This window comes from Artibeus jamaicensis, unplaced genomic scaffold, assembly GCF_021234435.1.
Source record: "Artibeus jamaicensis isolate MK-2021 breed Jamaican fruit bat unplaced genomic scaffold, CSHL_Jam_final contig_64, whole genome shotgun sequence".
Classification (NCBI taxonomy): domain Eukaryota; kingdom Metazoa; phylum Chordata; class Mammalia; order Chiroptera; family Phyllostomidae; genus Artibeus; species Artibeus jamaicensis.
The window spans coordinates 15,131,854-15,156,961 of record NW_026521911.1 but is presented as its reverse complement, the minus strand read 5'-3'; the positions used below and the strand labels follow the sequence as shown (position 1 = coordinate 15,156,961).

Below are 25,108 nucleotides of genomic sequence, written 5' to 3'. Positions count from 1 at the left end.
GTCCTTAGTTCACTGTTGGTGGGAGTGCAGACTGGTACAACCATTATGGAAAACAGTATGGATTTTTCTCAGAAAAATAAAAATCAACCTGCCTTTTGAACCAGCAATTCCACTGCTAGGATTATATCCTAAGAATCCTAAAACATCAATATCAAAGAACCTATGCACCACAATGTTCATAGCAGCACAATTTACAATAGCCAAGAGTTGGAAGCAACCTAGGTGCCCATCAGTAAATGAATGGATCCAAAAATTGTGGTACATATACACAATGGAATTCTATGCTGCAGAGAGAAAGAAGGAGCTACTACCCTTTGCAACAACATGGATGGAACTGGAAAGCAGTATGCTGAGTGAAATAGGCCAGGTGCTGAAAGACAAATACCATATGATCTCACCTTTAACAGGAAGCTAAACAACAAAACAAACAAGTAAGCAGAAAAAAAAAAACCCCAAAAAACAAAGACACTGCAATAGGATCTGGAGGAATTTCTTTAAAAAATACTATCCATACTTATTTCTTATAAATGCTGACTTGGGGCCTTCCAAAGCAGTAAAACAATCACACAAAGTATAAATATGCTATTGCATGAAAAGTTTCTTTATAGTAAATCTCAGTATTTTCTCTTAGAGAGTAAGTAGGACAGCTCTATTTTAAAAATAATGAAAGTATATATTTGGAAGATGGCTGAGTTAAGGAATGGTCAAGTAGTAATTTTTTTCAACATCTAAGAACTGTGTAATTTTAAAATATAAATCATTCTTACATGTTACAAAATCATTTTAGAGGTTTTTAAATTGCAAGTAGACAAGACCTTTCAGCCTTCTTCTGAAAATTAAGAGGCATGCAAGCTTTTTGCTATGTTGTTTCTGCTTGTCAGAAGTCACACCTAGATGGCTGTAAATAATCCCTCCCAATTATATTATAGCCTTTGATCCAGACACATAACTTATCTCTGATTCAGCCATTAAACTGGTAGAAGGCCAGGGTTTACACAGTTAAGTTCACAGCTCTTTTAAGAGCAGGTACTTCATTGGGTAGAAATGGTTGTATTTGAAGATCACAGTTTGCAGTCTATGACCATACCACCCTGAACATGTCCGATCTTACCTGAAGATCCCAGTTTGTACTTAGTCTTCAACAAAAAGTCTGGTAATGGATGTTCTTTTGCCTTCTTGCACGTTCATGCACAGAGAAATAGTTCATCTGTACCTATAGTCACGTATAATCAATATCATAAGATGATTCTATAGCCATTAATACTCATGTATACGATAAAGTAAAAATAGCTATAATATTCCTCTCTGAAAAACCAAGAAAGTGCATAACTTAATAATTCTTAGTTCTATGGTCATCGTGGTCCTCTGAGTGTGCATTTAAAAGTGCTTAGAGCCCTGGAGCATTGCCGGTTCAGTTTAAAGCTTGTTCAAGCTCATTAGCCTGATCCCATCAAAAAAGGTAGATGCTCTAAGAAGGGTGAAACTAAAAATGAAACTACACCAGTGTTTTTTCTACCCTTATGCCCTTCGGCAGTCTTCATTTACATTTACCCTACTTCACATAAACTCTGTCATATCCTTGCACTTAGATCTACACTTTTTTTTTGTTCTATTCATCGAACCTGCCTGTGATGTTCTTCTGCTGCACCATTCATATGAGACTCTTCCTATACTAATGCATTACAGCAATATTGTGGAATACATGTGTTTAATAGGTTAAATTCACTTCAGAAACTCCCAATACACAGGGATTTGATTTCACCAAGCTGTTAAATCATAAAGAAATAGATTATTTAATAAAACTCAAAATCACTTTGTAAAGGAAGCTGTCTGATTATTCAACATACCTATCTCTTGTCCAGTCATGCTGGTAGTAAAAAGTATCATAGCTGCTATTTATCAAGACCGTGAAATGAATACTATTAACCCCAACTCGAAGATGAGGAAACCAAAATTCAGAGAGTTCAGGTGACTTGTGTAGATCAAGAAAGAATTAAGATTAACCCCATATCTGTTTTACTCAATAGAGTGTTCTTAATAATTACATAGTCCATCTCCTCAGAGCTTGCTTATAAGGCTCACATTTAGCCTGCCTGAAATGTCCTTCCCACTCTTTCATCACCTAAATCCTATTCTCTGTTGGAAGTGTTTCTTCCCTACTCCTAATAATATTTCCTCTCTACAACAGATCCTAGTTAGTGTGGCTCTGGGCTTCTCTGCAAGCAGGCAGAGTGGCATCTCTAACTGGTAAGTGTGAAAAGAATAACTAGGATCAGTCCCCCTTTACCTTTCATCTGTGGAGAGTGATCCTTCTTTTAAAGAAAGGGCTTTCCTGGGTTCCTAAGGTTTACATGTGCAGCCTATCCATGTGGAGAAGTGTGTCCAGTCCACTGATACCTTGTTGGATGGGTTAGTCTGTCTAGTTCTGGGGATCAGTTTAAAGAAGCCCACTTGACTCTCCATTCAGTTAGTCTTTTAGCTTAGTATCATTAGTAATTATGTTGATGCTTTACCCTATACTGTTACTCGGCTTTTTCAGAATTGGACAGAGATGAGGGGTGCAGTTTGGGAGCTTTTCACAGAAATCACCTCTCCCTTTCCTATTCCCACAATATTTTGTGTTTCCATGCTAGCCTTTATAACAGGTTCATTTATATTAGTAACATATTCTACTACCCATGTGAAACTATAGAGTCTTGGAAGTGTATCTTTCATTCACATATCACTGTACCTCCCACAGAGCCTAATACAGTGTTTTGCAAATAGTAGGACCTCAAAAATATTTCTGTTGAATAAATTGAATTGAATCCAATTACTTCTGTGTCCTATCATCTTTGTGTATAGTCTTAAACTATTTTTAAATTTACACTTTCTTGAGTTCCCCAGTCAGTTAAAAGCTGTAGGAACTCCATACTCCTTTTTGTCTCCTCTATGGTAGACCATTCAGCGTAGTGATTCATGCCCAGCAGAGAAACTGTTAAATTTTTGACCATCTCACTGACCATGCACCACCATTTCCACTAGGAAAATTGCCGGTTTGCCTTTCTTCACATTCACTGTGATTATGCACCCTACATGGCCCCCAGTTGCAACCATCATGAAAGGGTGTCCTGGAATTAAGAGACTTGGCACCTCAGAAATGGTAACACTTTCATGATTGTAGCTGAGGCATCTTCACAAGCAACTGCCAGCCAGCTGCCTAAGTCTATATCAAGCAAGAGGAAACCTAGCATTTTTCATTGTAAATGGAATGTTGTTGCACATCCTAAAGTTTTATTCCAAATGAATATGAGCATGACAGTGTTTCTAAAGCAATGAATTTAACACCTAGCATTTTAAGAGCTTGCACTTACTGCCAAAGCACTAATTAAGCTTTACAGATGAGAGACTAAGTGACTCATTAGAGGTCGCAGAGACCATCAGTGTGGGGCTCTTGAATGTCATAAGGGCCTTGTATGAAGGTCAGGCTCTGTTCATTCTGCATTATTTTTATGTGAGGTTTCTTCTGTAGCTAATCATAATCCAGTTCATTTATGTATTCATTCATCCATTCATGTGTTCATGTCTTAAAACATTTGAAAAGCTCTTGTTGAGCAGATTTACAAAATTTTATAGGAGGTGCTAGAGACAGAAATAAGCAAATCATCACTCCTGCCCTTAAAAAGTGGGTAGGGAAGGACAGATCAAAAAATGAATTATTAGAGTACACAGGCTAGGAGATAAGGATGCTATGGTAGGATGAGAGGGTCTCTAACCAGAGGTCTAGGAAAGCTCCTTAAAGGCAATCAAGTTTGAGCTGAATATTAAGGGCTTTCACAGAAATTATTCAAAGATAAAAGTAATGGTGCAGAGCTTTCAGTACTTTCAGAACAGAATTTCTTCTGAAAGCTATAGCAGGTAAAGACTGAGTAGGGCTCAGACCAGATTATGAAGTGCCCATAGGTCATACTAAGTAAGTAATTGATGATGTCATCCTCAAGCAGGAGTATGATGTCATAAATTACACCATAAAAAGTTCACTGTGGAACCAGGGAAATAGATTGTAAGCTGTTGTACTAATCTTAGCTAATAAGAATGAATGGGATGGATAAGAGTCTTAGTTGAGGGATACTTATAATAGAATGGCAGGACTTGTTCATGATTAAATGTCAGTTTGTTAAGGGTTCAGAGTAAAGACAGTAGAAGACCAGATAGGAACTGTGAAGAACTCCTAAAATTCTGGCTTAAAAGGTGAGGAGGCAGTAATATCTATTACCAGTATTAGGAAAAACAAGATGATATGGAAATATGGGAAAATAAATAAATCCAGATGTTGAGGTTGAAGTATTTGTGGAATATCCAGGTTATGGTAGACAGATATAGTAGAGAGTAGCCGGGGATTAAGGTCAGGGGGCATAAAATAGTCATCAATATAGTGGTTGAAATTATAAAATCATTTCCACATCTAGCCATGTTTCTCATTGCTTTGACTTCACAGACAGAGTTTCTTACTTCCAACAGGATCACTATCAGGTCTTCCAACGTGGCTGAAGAACGATTATTGTTTTGAAATACCAAACACCAGAGCTATGACATGTCTATTCATTATTCTTAGGAATATAGGAAAATGATTACATGAATAAGTACGGTAATTAAAGTATGTTAAAATGTGATTCTTTCTCCAGTAATAGAGAAAAAAATAAATCCATGGTCGCAGTAGCGTTTGAATCAATCCCCTGTTTAATGTTGTTAGAAATGCAACATCCTCACCTTATACCACCTTTTATGCTGTCCTCTGCTCATCCTCCATTCTTCCCACCTCTCACCCCATGAAATTTGCTGAGCTGCACTGCATTTTAACCCTCCAACTGTCAGTGGCAAATTATTTAAAGAAGATCCATATGATTGCACCTTTAACAGGAACCTAAACAACAAAACAAACAAGCAAGCAAAATATAACCAAATACACTGAAATAAAGAACAGGCTGACAGTGACCAGAGGGGAAGGAATTTCAGGGGAAAGGAGAAGGGTTTACAGGAACAAGTATAAAGGACATGTGGATAAAAACTGGGGTTGAGGGGTAGAGATGGGAGGGTTGGGAGGGTGGGCTGGGATGGGAGTAAAAGACAGAAAACTGTACTTGAACAACAATTAAAATAAAATTTAAAAAGAAAAGAAGATCCAAAAAGTTGAGGCTCTCTGTCTTCTACAACTTTCACATATCAGGTTAAGTAAATTTGTCTATATGCTGCTTTTAAATTGCTTCTCTTCCAGACTCCACACTGGCAAGTTCCATTTGTAAAGCTAATCCAAATCACTGACCAGAGAAATGAATAAAGATGTGAGGCCGAAACTGAATGTGAAATCAGTGATTGTAGAATTTACTTTCACAGCTCAATTCAGGCTGGACCTGTGGCCTGGAAAATTTCTGCAGCCCCTCTGCTCCCAGACACACCCTGACATGGAAGGGGACTTGACCTCACCACCTCAGCTCACCCTGTATCTCTGGGGCTAGGGTGGCATATTCTCGAGGACGAGGACCATGCCCTCCACTTCAGTTGCCTCAGCACCTAGTGTGGCATCAAATCCAAAATAGAAATTTAGTTGTTTATCTATTTTTTGTCAAACCATGACAAGTTATATGAATTAGGAACTATTTCTTCTAAATGAAACTGTAATTCATTCTAGAATTCACAGATAGCATTTTATCTTTTTATAAAGATAAATTATCATGCATAAAAACATCATTGGATAATTGTATATAATATCCTATTTTAATGAATAAATCTATCTCAGTATATTGCTTTCTCTGTTCAAGGCTTATAATATGCTTTCCCACAATGATGGAATTTCTTTTCTCCCCAAAAATAGATTGTGCTCTGTTCAAAAAATGAAATATGAGTCATTAAGTTAGAATAAAATATTCTAAATTGTACATCTGAAATTCAGGGTTAAGAAATTCTAAATTTCATATTCTACAATAAAAGGGTTAGACTAACCTTAAACAAAAAATAACAACATCATGATATCTGATATATACATTTCTATTATATATGCTCAACTGTGTTACTACTTATCTGTATTAATAAATTGGCTAAGATAAGAATCATCTCTGTGTTATTGGACCTTTGCACAAATTTTATCAGCAGCTCTCTTTCTGCATTATGCATTTGTCTGCAGTTTATTTACCCAACTGGATAATGAGGTCCCAAAGTACCAGTTGTTTCAATTCTTCAATATCTATGATGGTGCCTAGCATAAAGAACTTTAAACATGCATCCTCGGTTAAGGAAAAACCAAAATATGTTTTGATTAAATAACAGCATCAGAGCCATTCATTTCTTCCCAGCTGAGTCTCAGCTGGTGTCTGGTGGTCATTGTTATCACCACACTCCACAGCTGGGCCTCTGTCTCCATGCCAAGAGCAGCACATGGGAAGAAGCCAAGAAAGGGTCATGAACAGATGTCAGACATCAGGAGGAATAGGCAGGACCTCAAAGCTGAGCAGATAGAAGGAAGATAAAGCTGGGGATCAGAAAGTGACCTGCTAAAACCGAACCCAGACACAAGTGAGAACAACAGTGTCTGAGGGACTGTCTGGGTTCAGGATCCCGAGAGGTTAGTGAACTGCAAACTGAAGGAAGCCAGCAAGGAGATCCATGGTGTAAAGTTCCTCAGTAGCCATATAGGCCCATAATCAACTAGGCTTTCTCTAGCGCTTACAGTATTCCCTCCACCAATACTACAATTTGGTCACTTCAGTTCTTCCCTAGTTTGGTACAGACTCGTACCTCTCAGTCATTTTCTGAAGAGTCTTAACAAATTTTCAAAATTAAATTGGGTTCATACATGAATAAGGTTACACTAATTCACTTATACCCAAAGCCTAAAACAGTGCCTAATACAGAATAGGCATTGGTAAGTATTTGTCGAATGAAGTAAGAAGAAATATTTTGTTTTTATGTATGGACAGAAACTGTTGAAACACAGGGTTGCCTTTTCAATATCATAGTTAGAAGTTTCTAGTATTTATTCACTTAAATTATTTTTTTCAACAGCCTAGGTACTGTACTAGATGCTGTGAGCACCGCATTATGAATGTTTATCTTACTTTTGCAATGGCCCTTTCGCTTAATGTTGGTTTTGTATGAGTGCTTTGAGATAAGGGTGGTAAATAAGGTGCTTTTTGTATTTTGACATCAATTATAACAATAACCATGCAGAGATGGTGCTTTTGTATTACATTTTGCAGATGATGAAAATGAGTTTCATGGAGCTAAAGGTCTAATTGAGTAAGTTGAAAAGGGTTGAAATCAAACTCATATCTGTCTGATTCAAAGACAATTCTTTTTATACTATGTGTATCTGTCTGATTCTAAGACAATTCTTTTTATACTATGTGTTTATGAAAATTTCCTTATATTGTTATTATCATTCTTTTATTAGTTGTGCAAAGTGTAGAGATTTTATTCCTCTTTGATATATTTAGGATTCGTGAATAAAATATTTGAATAATTTTGTTTCCTCAAGAAATTTTCATCCTGACTGGTGTAGCTCAATGGGTTGGGCATCCTCCCACAAACGGAAAGGTCTCTAGTTCAATTCCCAGTCAGGGCACAGGTCCAGTTGTGGGCCAAGTCCCCAGATGGGAGTGTGCAAGAGGCAACTCATCAGTGTTTCTGTCTCACATTGATGCCTTTCTTTCTCCCTCCCTCCCCCCCTTTCTAAAAATAAATAAATAAAATATTTTATAAAAAATGAAAAAAATAGTCTCAGAATAAGTAAAAAGTTTTCTAGTTGGATCTTCCTATGTGCCTTAAAAATTTACTTTTCTAGGCTACATTTAATTATTAAATCAAATAGACTTTATTAAAATATAAGAACTGCTTTTGGTTAATACTTTATCAATGCTACTGAGTTTGGTATTGAAATTTAGAGAATATTATTCTGAGTTATTCTCTGGGCCTCCTACAGCCTGAGCATCAGAAAATAACTTTGTTATCTACTTGCACCTTGATTATAGCTATTGAGTATAAAATGATTTAAAATTAAATACAATTAAAGAAAATGGAGACTATGTGACAACTAAATGTTAAGATATAAACTTTACTTTTTCCACAATTTGGTTCCTTTATTACACCTATTTAAATACCCAACAATCTTATTCTAAGAGTTAAGTTTTTAGCATCCAAGTCTAGCACTGAAGGGAGATCTTATAGATCTTTATATTACAGGTCTATAATCGAATCTGTCACACTATGCTTCTCACTTCTCATTTAAGACCTTTCCAAATGGCCCAGCCTATTTGAACACTTAATGTGAATTAGTATGTATGTGCAAATGCCTATTAATGTAGGTAAATGTGTGCACTCAAGGGAAGAAAAAGACTAAAAGTTAAAGCAATTAAATATTTTAGACTTCTATATAAGCTGATTTAGAGTGGAAGGATGATTACAATTGTAGACAGAGTTCTGGATTTGACCCTCAGTCCTATCACTGTCTTGCAACATAGATAAAAAATTTAAAGGTTTCTAATTTTTCTCACACATAGTATAGTAATACTAATAGTGAATTAGCATGAGTACCCTGATGAGTTATTTAAATAATATTGGTGAAGGGCTTTTCTAAATCACTCTAGCTAAGTACCACCATCCCCTCCACTATTACTATCTAATCCATTGTACTTAATATATTTTGTTCCATCATACATCACCACCTAAAATTATTATGTGTGTATATTTATTTGTTCTGCCAACCCCTTCAATAGGATCTCTGTAATAATAGGTACTCTTCTTATTGCTTATCACTACTACTTTTCTGGGGCCTAGGGAAGGGCTAGGGCTTATTAAGGTTTTTTTCCTGTTGAATTATATTGTCTTATATAATCTATTTTCACATGTTCAAAGTAAATGTTAAATTTTGCATAAGAGTACAAGCAGTTCTTTTAAAACTATCAACTATACATTAATTTTTATTGAAAACTAATTTCCAAATAATGGAACTTAGTAAGTGGATGATAATGAATTTGAGGACAATGCCAACTGCCAGACTTGATTTTGATAATTCCAGTCATAGCTTAACACATTTTACCTAGGAAATCTGTAACATGTTTTTGTCTAGCAGGAGCTGAATTAATTAATTAATCAATCAATCAATTTAACAAGTGCAACATAAAATGCTAAGGTAATAGAAGATGATTGTGTGTATTGTTTCCCTTGTGACAACTTAGTAGGAAAGACTTTTCACTAAAGGAATTCAGTGCAAGCTGAGTAATCAAGAAGCATAAGGGTTTTACAAATGCTCATACCTCATGGGGACATTGACAATACCATTAATGAACCACAGTGTGAAATTAATGCACTGCGCTGTACGGACAATAATCCCCTGAGACCCACCCGTGGTGGCATTACGGCTATGACTCATTTTCATAGATTGTTAGGAGGAAAAGCACCATGAAAATAGGATAGAAACTTTATTAATAGCATAATGCTTATGTGAGTTAGGAGGGAAGTATCTTGCTTTTGTTTAAGTGTTGAGAAAGTAACTCTTTCAGGTAGCAAGGAAATAGAAATAATTAAAAATGTTCAATATAAAATGGTTGCCTGAAATCTATTGGTTAAAAGGGCTATTTAATTTAAACATCAGTAAGCTATTGAGCAGCTATAATGAACCAAAGAAATGAGAAATACTGGGGAAAAAAAGAATAAAGGAAAGCAATAAAAGAGACAGACAAGGAGGGAAGGAGGGAGAGAGGAAGGTTGGGAGGGAGGAAGGGAGGCTCCTTTAATTTAAAGGCAACACAGATTAGTTGTCATATACACAAACACTTGACTGTACCCTATCCAACTGTAATTAGCAATAACTGCCTAAACACACACACAAACAAAGCATTATAAGCAAATGTATAAAAAATGATTCATTATTGAGAATAAAGCAAGGATTGGGTTAAAGTGTCAGGATGTAATTAAAGCCAGAGTGTCTCCTTAAAGGATAAATAGGATTTAAAGAGAAAAAAGAAATGGTGCACATTTTTCCAATGTTGAATAATTAATATTCTGGTGGTAGTTTCCAAAAGGGCTAAATAGACAGGTAGTCCTGTATGTTATTGCTACACATGATTATGTCAAACAGCAACCCTGATTATAATGAATGTTTACCCTTTTCTGATTTGAGTCATAAGCTCACTATTTTTATTAAAATAATTATTCTCCAAAGTTAGATTGTTGTTGATTTTTCTATTATATTCACATGAAAGTTGCACACTGAAGCTTGTCTCTCCAACCTCTGCCTCTTTACATCTGCCAAATTTTTAGCAACTCTATGGATGTGTACTGATACATAAGAAAACAGATTATTTATTCTGGACTCAGTTCTAGTTTAATTAAAGTCAGTTTATTGGACTTAAATAAAAAAGTAATTATAAATTTTTAATTATACTGAGAATACTGTGATCTTGGTGTTCTATGTAACATTAGATTTATATATGTGGTGGCTGCTATTTAAATCATTTAATGAGTAGAAAAAGCAATCATCTTAAGAATGGTTACATGTATAAAAAAAAGAATGTGCAATATGAATAAACTCTTTGAATAACAAAGAGTTTGTTATTCAAAATCAACCTCTAGAGTTTGTGGACTGCAGGGGAAATATAATCCAGAAATTAAAAGGAAAAAAGGATTCAGAAAAGTAGTTTCAGGCCGAATAACACTGGGTCATGAAACCAGAGAGGAAGGAGTTCAAGAAAAAATTCCAGTCTTCAAAGATATCAAAGGGGTAAAAGACAAACAGTGCAAAATAGTTACATTGGTAAATAATTTATTTGCCTGACAAAGCAATTTCTATAAAAGAGGTAAAGGGGATGATGATTTTAAAAGGTAAAAAATAAATGGATGAAGAAGTGGAAGAATAAGGAGTGCTCTATTAACACAAATTTAAAAGTGAATAAGAAGGAATAAAGAGGACATAATGCAGGAGTGAGGAACAAATTAAGGGTGCTATTTTTTTCTAAGATGTGGAGATCTGTGTAAATGTGAAGATCCAGGAAAGGAGGGAATGCAGAGAGAATAACTGAAATGCTTACAAAGATTCTGAGAGCAAGTCTATTCAAGACTTTGGAAGAGAAGTGTCTGAGACTTAGAGACAGTGAAAGACATTGAAGCTGAGACTTAGAATCAGTCATTAGGATATTGGACAAAAGCCACAGAGTCTTGCAAAAGTCTTATAATTGTCTCTTATCTGTAATTCTCAGCTATGTTATTTACATAGTATTTGACACCAAGATGAATTTTTGATTACCATATTTGCCCCAAAATATTGTCTTCTTTTTGTTAAGTGATATACACCTCTTTGCTCAAAAGGTCTTTCAGCCCAGCTCTGAATTTAAAAACAAAAACAAAAACAAAAAAATCTTATATATAAATAAGTAGTTTCTTTAAGGATCACCTGTGACTCAGGGAGAAAATTTATATCATGGGATATTCCAGAGAGGGTGGTATCCATGTCATCATTGCTCCATTATTATCTCTTTATTTACTCTTTCTGAGTACTCTTCAGACCATCAACAATGCTGAAGAAGGAAAATGGTAAGGATGATGTGATGGAAATGAGTTGTTGACATGATGGAAGATCAAGAGGGTAAAAATTTTTGGTTTAATTGTGAGATTGTCACTGAAGTTACTGGTTATAGAATACCAACATAGGATCTGGAGAAGCCAAGAGAAAGAAAATAAATGAAGTTTATGTAAGTAAATTAGTGGTTTATCATTGGAATTGTAGCAATCCTCAAGTGGCTGTGAGGTTGTTGTGTTTTTTTGTCTGTTTGTTTCTTATTAAATGGGTGAAAAAGATGAGGAGTAAGAAAAGAGTCATGAAACATACAGTTAAGGGAGTAAGTTCCAAGTTCAAGATCTCAAAAGTAGAAAGGTTATTTAAAATTGATTTGTTCAGTATATGGCCAAGCTTGCATTTTACTGAATTTAATTCATAGAAATCAAGTATGGTGGAGACGTAATTAACAGAGATATCCCTGAGAATGACACATGCTGTTTAACCTCTTTCCCACATAGTTTTCAAACTAACTTAGCTTAGCTTCTCTCCCAACTTCTAAATTGAATGAGTTAATAAAATCATTGGGATCTCAGGATACAGTGATACATGAAGTCAGCACTATGAGTGGACTTCCCAGTAATATAAGGCAACAGAATTCAGATGAATGTATAAATGGATGGATGGATGGATGAAAAGTAGATAGATGATAGATCAACAGATAGGTAGGTGAAATAGGTTGGATAGATAAATAGGCATATATAGACATACATATATTTACCAAGCCAGGGTGCATTTGATTTATTTTTTAACCTAATAAACCTGACTCCTCATTCTCCAATTCGTGTCTCCAATGTAAACTCTTTTGAATTCCAAATAGGTATATCTAACATTTCTACTTATACATTAGAAAGTCATCATATTTAAACCAGAATTCATAATTTTCTCTACAAAACTGTGTACCTTCTCTCAATGAATGATGCAACTAGCCCTACAGTTGTTTAAGTAGATTTTTAAAAGTCATATGATCCTGTTCTTATGCCGTTTCCAGGCTATTTTGATTACAGTGGCCCTGTGGTGTAGTCTGATACTGGGTGTTGTGGTCCCTCCTAGTTTGTTCTTTTGCAAGATTGGACAACTCAGGATCTTTTTGGTTCCTCAGAAGTTTTGAAATATTTGTTATAGATCTGTGAAATATGCCATTGTATTTTAATAGAAATTATATGGAATCTATAGATTCCTTTGGGTAGTATAAATATTTTAATGGTGTTAATTCTTTCAATCCATGAACACGGTATATACTTTTATTTATTTGTTTGTTGCTTTGTTTATGATAGCCATTCTGACTGATGTAAAGTGGTATCATTGTGGTTTTAATTTGCATCTCTCTGGTAGCTAGTGATATTGAGCATCTTTTCATGTGTCTCTGGATCTTCTGTATGTCCTCCTTGGGAAAATGTCTGTTCAAGTCCTTTGCCCACTTTTTAATTGGGTTGCTTATCTTCTTAGAGTGGAGTCCTGTAAGTTCTTTGTGTATTTTGGAGATTAAACCCTTGTCTGAGGTATAATTGGCAAATATGTTTTCCCATACAGTTGGTTGTCTTTTTATTTTAATACTGTTTTCTTTAGCCACGCAGAAACTTTTTATTTTGATGAGATCCCAGTTGTTTATTCTTTCCTTTATGTCTCTTGCTTTAGGGGACATATCAGTAAAAAAGTTGCTGTGTGAAATATCTGAGATTTTCATGCCAATGTTCTCCTTTAGGACTTTAATGGTTTCAAGGCTTATATTTAAGCCTTTTATCCACCTTGAATTTATTTTGGTGTATGGTGTAAGTTGGTGCTCGAGTTTCATTTTTTTGCACGTAGCTGTCCAGCCCTCAATAAAATAAATGCCATGTATGAGAGGCCTAAAGCCAACATCATACTCAACAGGCAAAAACTAAAACCTTTTCCACTGAGATCAGGAACAAGACAAGGTTGTTCACTTTCACCACTGCTATTCAGTATAGTATTGGAAGTTTTAGCTACAGCGATCAAACAAGAAAAGGAAATAAAGGGCATCCAAATCAGAAAAAAAGGAAATAAAACTATCACTGTTTGCAGATGACATGATAGTGTACATGGAAAATCCTATAGACTCTATCCCAAAACTGCTCGAACTAATTAATAAATTTGGCAAAACAGTGGGTTACAAAGTCAATATCCAGAAATCAAAGGCATTTTTCTATACCAACAATGAAACAGCAGAAGCAGAAATCAAGAAAAAAATCCCATTCGACATAGCAAAAACAAAAATAAAATATTTTGGAATAAACCTAACCAAGGAGGTAAAAGACCTGCATGCAGAAAACTACACAGCACTGAAGAAAGAAATCAAGGAAGACACAGACAAATGGAAACATATACAGTGTTCATGGATTGGAAGAATTAACATCATCAAAATGTCCATACTACCCAAAGCAATATACAGATTCAATGCAATGACTATTAAAGTACCAATACTTCACAGACATAGAACAAACACTTCAAAAAATTTATGTGGAACCATAAACAACCCTGAATAGCAGCTGCAATTTTGAGAAAGAAGAACAAAGTAGGAGGAATCACAATACCTGACACCAAACTGTATTACAAGGCCATTGTGATCAAAACAGCCTGGTACTGGCATAAAAACAGGCACATAGACCAATGGAACAGAACAGAGAGCCCAGAAATAAACCAAAATCTCTATGGCCAAGTAATATTAAACAAAGGGGGCAGCAACATAAAATGGACTAATAATGGCCTCTTCAACAAATGGTGCTAGGAGAATTGGACAGCTACGTGCTTAATTTCTTTCTTTAGTGTTCTATACTTTTCCTAGTATGAGTCTTTTAGCTCCCTGGTTAAATTTATTCCTAGGTACTTTATTTTTCTTGTTGCTATAATAAATTGGATTTTTTTTCCTATTTTCTCTTTCTATATTTCATTGTTGGTATACAAATATGCCATTGATTTCTGAATATTGACTTTGTATCCTGCTATTTTGTCAAATTCACTTAATAGGTCAATGACGCGGTCACCGGGTCACAGTGCCCGTGGCGTCATGGATGAAATATGAGACAAATTCACACAGACTACCAAGTCCTGTGGAGGAAAAAGGACAGCATGGCTACTCCCTCAAGGGGGGAGCACCACAGAGTGGCTTGGCCACCCTGTCAAAGGGAGAGCACACTGACCCTTGCCTAGACTGGCTTTTATTTGGTTTAATTTTGAGCAGGAATACAGGTACAGCTCATTAACCATTGTCAGACAGTAAGGATCAAACAGCATACAAAGAACTATTAGGGCTTCTTCTGAGTCAGGGTCTATCAGCTAAAAGGCTACAAAACTTTGGGAAACAAACTCATTTTCTGCGCAGGCCTTTATCATTTAACTAAGAGCATTTTTAGCAAAGCAGGCTTCACAGGATTTTACATATCCTTTCTCAGGCCTGATCACCTGGGGAGCCTGCCCTTTCCAGCACAGGGCTGCACTGCCCTCTGTCATTGTTTCAGGATTAAATCAGGCAGAGGAGGCAAGATAACCAAGGAATTAGGAGAGATGAATACTCAGGCTTTGTCAAAGCTGAGGGGCGAGGGTCCATCACTCCCTATGTCCATAGCCCCCCAAGTCTTTCCCTGGGGCCTCCATGTGATAATGCCTGACTTAGGTTGTTCCCCTCTTGGGAAATCTTACCCATCATTGGCTAACTGATCAAGCATTATGGGCCAGTTATGAAAAAAGGAGCAGAAGCAGCACTCCTGCCAGGGAGATAAGCTTTGTCTCCTTAGTGGCTTATGGTCCGAAGGTTGCTCATTCAGCCTTAGCCATGGGTGGGTTACAGCTCCTGAAACCAGGCAGGGTTGCTCTCAACAGATCAAGTAGGTTTTTTGTGGAGACTATAGGGTTTTCTATGTACACTATCATGTCATCTGTGAGTAATGACAATTTTACTTCCTCATTTCCAATTTGGGTGCCTTTTATTTCTTTTTCTTGTGGCTAAGAACTTCCAGTACTATGTTGAATAGGAGTGGTGAAAGTGGACATTTTTGTCTTGTTCCTGATCTTAGGGGGAAAGATTTTAGTTTTTGCCTATTGAGTATAATGTTGGCTGTAAGTTTCTCATGTAAGACTTTTATTATGTTGAGACATGCTCCCTCTATTCCCACTTTGCTGAGTGTTTTTTATGGTAAATGGGTGCTAGATTTTATCAAATGCTTTTTCAGCATCTATTGACACGATCATGTAATTTTTGTCCTTCACTTTGTTTATGTAGTGTATTACATTTGGAACAGAATAGAGAACTCAGTAATAAACCCAGATCACTATAATCAATTAATGTTTGATGAAGGGCACATGAGCATACAATGGAATAAAGATAGCCTCTTCAATAAGTGGTGTTGGGAGAACTGGACTGGTACATGCAAAAAATGGTACTAGACCACCAACTTACACCATATACCAGAATAAATTCAAAGTGGATAAAAGACTTACATATAAGTTGTGACACCATAGAAGTTCTAGAAGAAAACATAGGCAGTTCAATTTCAGATCTCTTGTGTAGCAATATTTTTGCCAATATATCTCTTGAGGCAAGGGAAATGAAGGAAAAATAAAGAAATGGGACTACATCATATTAAAAAGCTTTTGCATGGCTAAAGAAACCACTATAAAAATGAAAAGGGAACCAACAATATATATATTTGGCAATGATACATCAGACAAGGGTTTGGTCTCCAAATATATAAAGAACTCATAAGACTGAACAACAAGAGGGCAAACAATCCAATTAAAAAATGGGCAGAAGACCTGAATAGACACTTCTCCAAAGAGGACATACAGATGGCCCATAGACATATGAAAGAGTGTTCAACATCATTAGCCATCAGACAGACACAAATTAAAACAACAATGAGATATCACCACGCACCAGTCAGAATGGCCATCATTAACAAATCTATAAAGAGCAAGTGCTGGTGAGGATGTGGAGAAAAGGGAACCCTAGTGCACTGCTGATAGGAATGCAGACTGGTAGAGCCACTATGGAACATAATAAGGAATTTTCTCAAAAAACTAAAAGTGGAACTGCCTTTTGACCCAGCAATCCCACTGCTGGGAATATACCATAAGAATCCCAAATCTCCAATTCAAGAGAACTTATGCACCCCTATATGCATAGCAATGCTATTTACAATAGCCAAGTGCTGGAAGGAGTCTAAGTGCCTATAAGTAAATGAGTGGATCAAAAAACTGTTATATTTATACAATGGAATACTATGCAGCAGGAAGAAAGAAGGAGCTCCTACACTTCACGACAGCCTGGACACAACTGGAGAGCATGATGCTAAATGAAATAAGCCAGGTGGTGAAAGACAAATACCATATGATCTCACCTATAAGAGGACTCTAAAGAGCAAAATAAACTAATGAACAAAACAGAACCACAGGCATGGAAACATGGAACAGAGAGAAAGTGATCAGAGAGGAAGGAGGAGGAGGGTAATGGTGGAAAGAAGGGGAAGAGACTAGACAAAGAATATGTGTGAATGACCCATGGACATGTACAACAGTGTGGGAATTGACTGTGGGAGTGGAGGTAGGATGTGCAGAGAAGGGCAAAGGGGAAAAATTGGGACAACTGTAATAGAATAACAAAAATAATTAAAAATAAAAGTCATATAGTCCTTCATATAGCCAACATGTCTGAAAATCTTACAGCTCTATTTCTTACTATATCTCAAATTTCTTCATTACCTTCCATCTCTACTACCATCATCCAAGCCACAGTGATGTTTCTCATAAGTCAGTATAATTACATCTTAATTTGCAACTGCATCTTCTCCTTTTGCCTCTCACCACTAATTTTTCATATTTTAACTAGTATATGGAATGATATTTCTAAAATGCAAATCTCATCCTGTCTGCCATTGCTTGCTTGAAACTCTCCATTGACTTTTCATTGTTCTTGGAACAAAAACTTAAAAATCTTTAAAGTGGCCTGCGTGGTTCCTATGATGTGGCCTTTGCCATATGGTGTCACTCTCCCTCTTATCTTCTGCCCTGGACTTCTTTCATCTATTGACATGAGCCACATTCCTTCCTACCTGAGGGGATTTGAACTTCTTTCTAGGATACTTCTTTCCTGGAACTTCTTTCCTGATTAATTATTACTTGCATATATTTTTTTACTTTGTTAATTATCACTCAACTTTGAGCTCAAATTAAACATTCCCTTTCTCAGGGAAGTCAGCTTCTGATATTTTTTCATTGTTGTATTTCTTTTCCTTATGATCTTGGTGTTAATATTTTTATTCACTGTTATGGCATCAAATATATCTATTTTGCTACATTGTATATTTTGTTCCTAAATTCATTGCCTGACATTAAGAGTTACCTAATGTGTGTTGAATATATAATGTTGTTAGCCAATGTTATCCCAATAACTTTAATTTTTAAAAAGAAATAATAAATAAATTAGAAAGTCCTGAAGGAGAAAGAATTAGCCAATTTTTGAAGTATGTTAGAAGGTTGAAAATAATGCTGATGGACAACAAATTAAAAAAGCAATAATTTAGATGGTGTGGTTCAGATAAAGGACGAGTGTGGAAAGTTTCAGAAAACCTAAGTCAATGAAAAAGTTGTGATGTTTATAATCATAAGTCCACATTGCTCTATATATTGTGATTCTTAAATTGCTAAAAATCAGAAATTTATTATCAATATTATATAATATTAATTTTAATATTTGGAAATATGTGTAGCATAATTATCAATGACTATTATTATAACATTTTATGTATTGTGATAATATATAATATTAATCTAAAAACTTGTCAATTTTTAGAATTCAATATGTCTCCTTCTTCCATCTAAATGTTTAATGTAGCAAATCAAGCACAAAGTTACAGCTTTATGATCAATGATAAATTCATAGCCACGTCTAAATTTCACACCTGCTTGTAAGATTTAATATTTTTGTTTTTAACATAGGTAACAGATCATGTAGAGGACTACATTATAGCATTAAAGAGGACTTATTAGTTCACGTAATTAACCAAGGAGGTCAGGTTTTATGGTCTGACCAGGAATCTGACTCCACTTCTTTGTTTGTGACTCTCCATGTTTCAACTTCACTCTCTGATTGGTTTCTTCCTCATGGTGAATAATAGCAATTAGCAGCTTTACAGTTTCTTATAACATTTTCCAGAAGGAGAAAGAGAATATCCGTGTCCCACAGAATCCAGAAAATATTCTGATTAGACCAGGAGAAACACATTCTAATTATATTGACTAAGGTTACCTAAAACAATACTTGTGGCAATAAAAGAGATCGCCCTGATTGAGACCAATCTGGACTGATCTCTAGAATTGGAATTTGTTTACAGCAGGGGAGGACAAGAGTGAATATCACCAAAAAAACATTACCCACTATAAGTTCGGTCTTCTGGATGCTGCTGTAAATGTACAACTGAATAAAAATTGTATATACATACACATATGCATGTATATATATATATACATAAAAACACATATGTATACACATATATGCATATATGTACACATATACAACATAAACACATATATAGCCTGTCCATAAAGTACCCAGCCGTGTACTATGAAAAATAGAGACATTTACTGAAAAAGGTACAAGATACAAGAAATATTGTACACAGAACAATGATGCCTCTGTCTCCTTTAAAGTAGACACCTTCAGACCACACAGTTTTCCCAATCTCCATCAACTACCCTGTAGTATTTTCCTGAATCTCATCCATGCCCTGAAATCTCTTGCCTTTCAAAGGTGATTTTAGTTTTGAGAAAAGCCAGAAGTCACAGGATGCCAAATCTAAGTTGTAGGGGGGCTGAGTCACCAAGTGATTTGACATTTAGCCAAAAACTTTGCACAAGATGTGATGCATGAGTAGCTGCATTGTCATGATGAAGCTGCAAATCACCAGTTGCCCATAGCTGCAGCCTTCTGAATCATCCCAGTAGTTTCTGTGGAGGAATGTTCTAGCTTATCACAAAATTTGATGCAGATTTGTTGCTCTACTCACTCAGTCATTTTGAATGGGATGGCCACAGTACACATGCTCACTCAATGGCAACTACTGCCCCTACTGACTGGTTCAGTGAAGGCATCATTGTTCATGCACACACATTCCAGGCCGCTCTCCTTGGCTGCCAGGTTACATCAATGTTGTACAAACCATTCTCATTATATTAACAATGGCTGGACTTTTTCCATATATATATGGCTGAACTACTATATATATATATATATTCTAGTCACATAAATGTATATAGAAAAATTAACTTCATTGAACATTAACATAAATAAAATGTGAAATTATAGGTTGTCCACCGTTAAAATAATGTAATTCATTTATATAACAACTTGTTATGCCATTACTCTAACTGTACTTCCATAGCTTTCAAGCATTTTTCAAAAAGTTAGGTAATCAAAATGGATTATTTTTATTTTTCAAATACAAATTGATTTTTTATAATTTTAGGTGAATAATCACTGAGCTCCTTCAACAAAAATGTATGTGTCTTGGTCATCATTTGACCACACAGTAGATGCTAAATAAATAAGTGTTGATTATTTAAATAGGTTAACTTTAAAGATTCATAAACTTATCAAGTCTTTAATTTTCACTTAGAAAACTAATCAACTTAGAAAAACTTGCCAACAATGGAGTATTGAGTTGAAGGATTCACTGTGTCTTAGTCACTATTTTGTTCAAAATTTTTTCAACAAAATTGAAAATCTACCCTCTGAAATACCCTGTTCTAGGCAATAAGTAATTATTCTTTTTATACTTCTTGTAGCATTGTATGCATATATAAATCATAGATAGACCTTATAGTGTGTAATTTTTCATCCATTAATTCAACAAATGTTTATTCAGTGTCTATTCTTTTCCAAGTTCTGAAATATAAATATAACAAAGATATAATACTGCCCCCAAGGAACTTAACTGTCTGTGGGGTTGGATGAGAGTAGATAAAGAACGTCTTATTTGTCATTATAACTCAATGATAGCACAGATATACAGTAGGTGCCTAATAAACATTTAAGTGTATATAAATAACTCATTGAAGACTAAGTTAATTATGTATTTGGAGAATTTATTATTCACCACATTGCTCTGGAAAGGATGGAAATGGGACTCTAGTCAATCATAGTTATAAAACCAATCAATTAGGGGAATAAAACACTGAATTAGATAGACTAAATTTTATGAGTGTTATAATAAAATTCAAGGCATTAAATTAAGCTTTATGGAATGCTGATGCCTTCTCAGAAGAACAAAATACTTTGACTTTCCTAATGATTCCTGTTGCCTAGTTCTTTGTAAGAATTAGCCTCAGGGCTTTTATTTAAAGGTTCATAAAACCAGACCTGAAGTTCTAAGCACTCGATGTTTCTAATTCTCTAAATGCTGCGATTGTCTTCTATAATAGGATGCCCAGACCCTCAGTGTTAACATCTATTCTTTCTGCATTTACACACTCAGTCCATCTGTCTTATGTATATCTTTCCACATTGTCATGTTGGTTTTACTTCAACAAACATTTATAGATTGTCTATTATGAGCCAAGATCATTACTGTACTTATGGGTGAGGAATGTGGGAAAAGGCAACCAAGTTTTGAAGTCTAGATTTGACATAAATCTAGACAGGGTGAATGGCTAAGGAGTAAAGAATATAAGTCTGATTTTTTTACGAAGGTAAGTTTGATTTTAAGTACAGAGTTTCATATGAGGTGGGACACCTTGACAGAACCATCTGGTAAATAGTTGTAATTGTTGGTCAGAATCTTTGGAGAGTTTGGATCTTCACAGAAGCAATTAGTTAAGTTGGAATTCTTACCACCACTCACACATGCCATGAAAATCTTCATTCCTTTCCTGATGGTAACTTTACCTAAAATATCGCATTTTTTCCCAGCCTACACAAAAGCTATGAACACATAAAAACTCAATTCAAGTTCTTTTCTTTAAAGCCTGCTTTGACTATCCTTTTTATGCATTTAAATATCCCTTACTGCTGAACTTCTCTCCTTGTGTGCATCATAGAACCTGACATTTGCTTATAGCTTCAGGTTCTTTTAAATTATTTTGTGTATCAAAAATTTATCAACCAAGATTTTAATCTTCTTGAAGTAAGAAAATATTATTTCCCCTCTCATATACCCCACAAGCCTGAAAGTTCAGCAAATCCTCCAAAAAATCCTTTGTCATTTAAATTGATAGCATACCTCTCTTCCTTCTCATGACAAAGTCCTTCATCTTTAAAAATCATCACATTCCTTCTGTTTATTCAGTATTCAGGAGTCCCTGTTTAATTGACAAACAATGGATTAAATGCTCTTTCCTGAAGAATACAGGCATATAAACTATTAAAATGCAATGGGCTGTATGCTAAATTGAAATTAAGCGCAGGGTGTTTATGGTACAAAAATGCACCTTTCTTTTAGATAGGATTATAAAAAGCTTAGAAGGAAAGGTATCTGAAATGAGGTCAAATTGAGTAAAATGAGGAGAATAGGTGTGACTAAGCTAGAATGAATGATGATTAAAACTGGTAGTAAAGAGAATTAGTAAGAAATCATGATATCTTCTAGGAGGAACTTGAAGTAGTCAGGGCATACAGAAAAGACAGGAGAATGATGAGAGATAATATTGAGCAAGGACAACAACATGGAAGATCTGTGTTCTTGTTAAGAAGTTTGGCCTTTATTTAAAGGCAGAGAGGGCCAAAGAAAATGCTTAAGCAGAGATGTAATATTACTTAATTTGTGTGTTATAAATACTTCCAATAATAGCAAAGGGAGACCAGTAGTACCTATTCCAAGTAAGAGAGAATGAGTTCCTAAATAAATTCATCACTTGGGTGGTCATGGGAAAATAGGTTCCCAAGATAGTAAGGACATGGAATCACAATGACTTTGTATCTGGAAGGGGGTGATCCTTGAAAAAAATAGGAGTGACACTGGTCCTCCACAAAGAGGATGGTTTGAACAGTTAGAGGGAAAATGGTAGCATCCATATGCACAGCAGAGAGAACTAATGTTCCTGTCGGGGAAAACGATAACTATTATAGTTTGGACGAGTTGTCTATCTCACAGGTGTCAAATACTCTAATCTAGAGCTCAGGAAGTATAATAAGGCTGGAGGTAGAACTTTAGAAATAACTAGATAAAAATGATCATTGAAGTCATGGGATGAAATGTGAGACTATGAAAGTGCAGGTAGAAAGTGCCAAAGACAAAACCCCAGGGAACACTAATCGCCAAGGTGCAGCGGCTCACCCAAGAGAATGCCAGGGAATGGAGCAGTCAGGGCAGTAGGAGGAGTGCCAGGAAGGACGATGCCATGGGATAACAGATTTTCAAGGAAGAAGTGGTCATTTAAAATGCAGCAATGGTCAGTGACCCTCAACACCCCTTCCCTACCCAAATAGGACTCAGGCTGATTATCTAATTCACTCTAGTATTTCTTAGAACCAGGATATGAACAAGACATGCTGATTCTTCCTCGATACTTCTCTGAATCCTCTCAGTGCTTCTCTGTAAAGTCTCCACCTTGTCCTCACATCTGCTTATTTCAAACACTGCAACACACTCCCACAACCCATAGCACATGGATGCTTGTTAATTATAATTTTTCTTCAAAATAGTGTGGCGTCTACTAATATAAAACTATGAACTATTTGGCCCTATCCAACCCTTCTCAATTCTGCTTCATTTTCTGGGTTTATATTTTCTACTAAAGATAAAATCCACATCCCAAAACTCTTTTCTTTTTACTTCTGAAACATGTGTTTTGTTCTAACTGGACATTAAAACATGAACAGCCAGTACATTTAAACCATTTAGGGCAATAACAAACTAAAAAAGCAATTTTAGCAGCCTAAAAAAATATCAATAATAAATGAACTTGGTCAGATGAGAAACAAATGAGTCTATGACTCGGAAATAAACTATTCTTAAATTGCCAGGCTTCTCTGGGTGGCTTTCATCACCAGACAAAGGTCCAGGGCAGAATGACTGAACTGTTTCATTTCAAACTCAGAGTGTTGATTATTTACATTGTTGACTTATTTGTGTAGGATTGTGATTAAAACTTTGTAATCTTCATTGCCAATAATTTTGTAACTTCAGATCATATTGTCTTGGTTCTTTGAAACTGTTTTCCTCTTTACAAAATATACTGTAAGGAATCAACACTCAGGTGAAAGTCTGCTTACTAAAAATGACAGGTTGTTTTTCCTGCACTAATTTATGTACATCTGGGTGTACATACATATATGCATGCTTGCATATGTTAGAATGTGTACTGATGTGTGTACATGAGTGGCCCTTAGTGTAAAACTCTAACTGCTCTAGAGGACAGAAACTATCAGTGCTTTTCTTGTTAGCAGAGAAGGCAAAGAAGATAATGTGCCCATATAGATAAAAATATTCTGCCCATCCAATGAACATCACATTGAGTTAAAACAATTCAACAAATAACTATAACAAACAAAATAACCTCCTTGTTATTAAAATGTTTATTGATGCCTGTTCAAGAGCTTCTAATAGTAAAATTTCTTTGTTGTAATCTAACACGATAATATACGTGAGCTTAAAAATAATTGGTTGAAGTGAAACTTAATTGAAAAGAGTAGTGTTACATGGTGGGCAAGACAAATAAATGCCCATCTCTGTTAGCACATGTCTAATGGTACATCCTGAATTCTTTCATTACCTAGAAAATGTAAATCCAGTATCCAGCTCTCTGAATAAGCACGATTTTATCATCTCTTAATTCACTTTTAACATCTTTTTGTTTTGCTTTTACTATCTCTTATTTTTGCTATCCTTTCTGTGGCCTTGCTCTCATAGAATTTTTTGATTTTATGATTTCTTTATCCCTTCCAGTATCTCAGCTTCTTCCAGGCCAACGTGACCTTCTTAATAAATAATTTTATGCCATAGTTGATTGATGAGACCAATTTACCAACCAGACCTTCAAATCTCTTGCAAATCTGATCTTACACTTCACTCATTTAGTAAAATCCAAGCTATAATCTAGCTGCTACAGCTCTGTATCTAAGCTGTGGAGAACTACTAGCAAAAAACATGCAACTGAATCCTGTTCTGATCCACATCAGCGTGGTCGTCTTCCTTTCTTCCCCTTCATTTCACTCCACTAAAATCTGGCTTCTGTCCTTACCATTCCACCAAATCTCCCCAATTGTGTTTCTGGATCCTAAAGACAGTTATATTACTCCTTTTGAAGCTCTTGCCTTCCTTGACTTTTTATTAGCACTTCATTCCCCATCACCACTCCCACTGTTATTCTCTTCCATCCTTACCTTTCTTCTCAAAATCCTAAATAGACATCTTCTCCTCCATGTATTCCTGAAGTATTGGTAATACCTGGCCTTCTGCATTTCTCCCTTGCACACATCATGCATAACACTCTCATTGGGTAATCATATTTCCTGTAACAGTTCCACCAAGGACTGCTTTGTTGACCACATTTAAATTGAATATCTCAAGCCAG

At 35.6% G+C, this 25,108-nt stretch overlaps 1 protein-coding gene across 3 annotated transcripts in view; it reads left to right on the top strand.

Annotated features, from left to right (window-relative positions):
* Positions 1 to 25,108, top strand: part of GRM5 (glutamate metabotropic receptor 5) — a 447,694-nt gene that overhangs the window by 276,545 nt on the left and 146,041 nt on the right. The window lies entirely within an intron of this gene.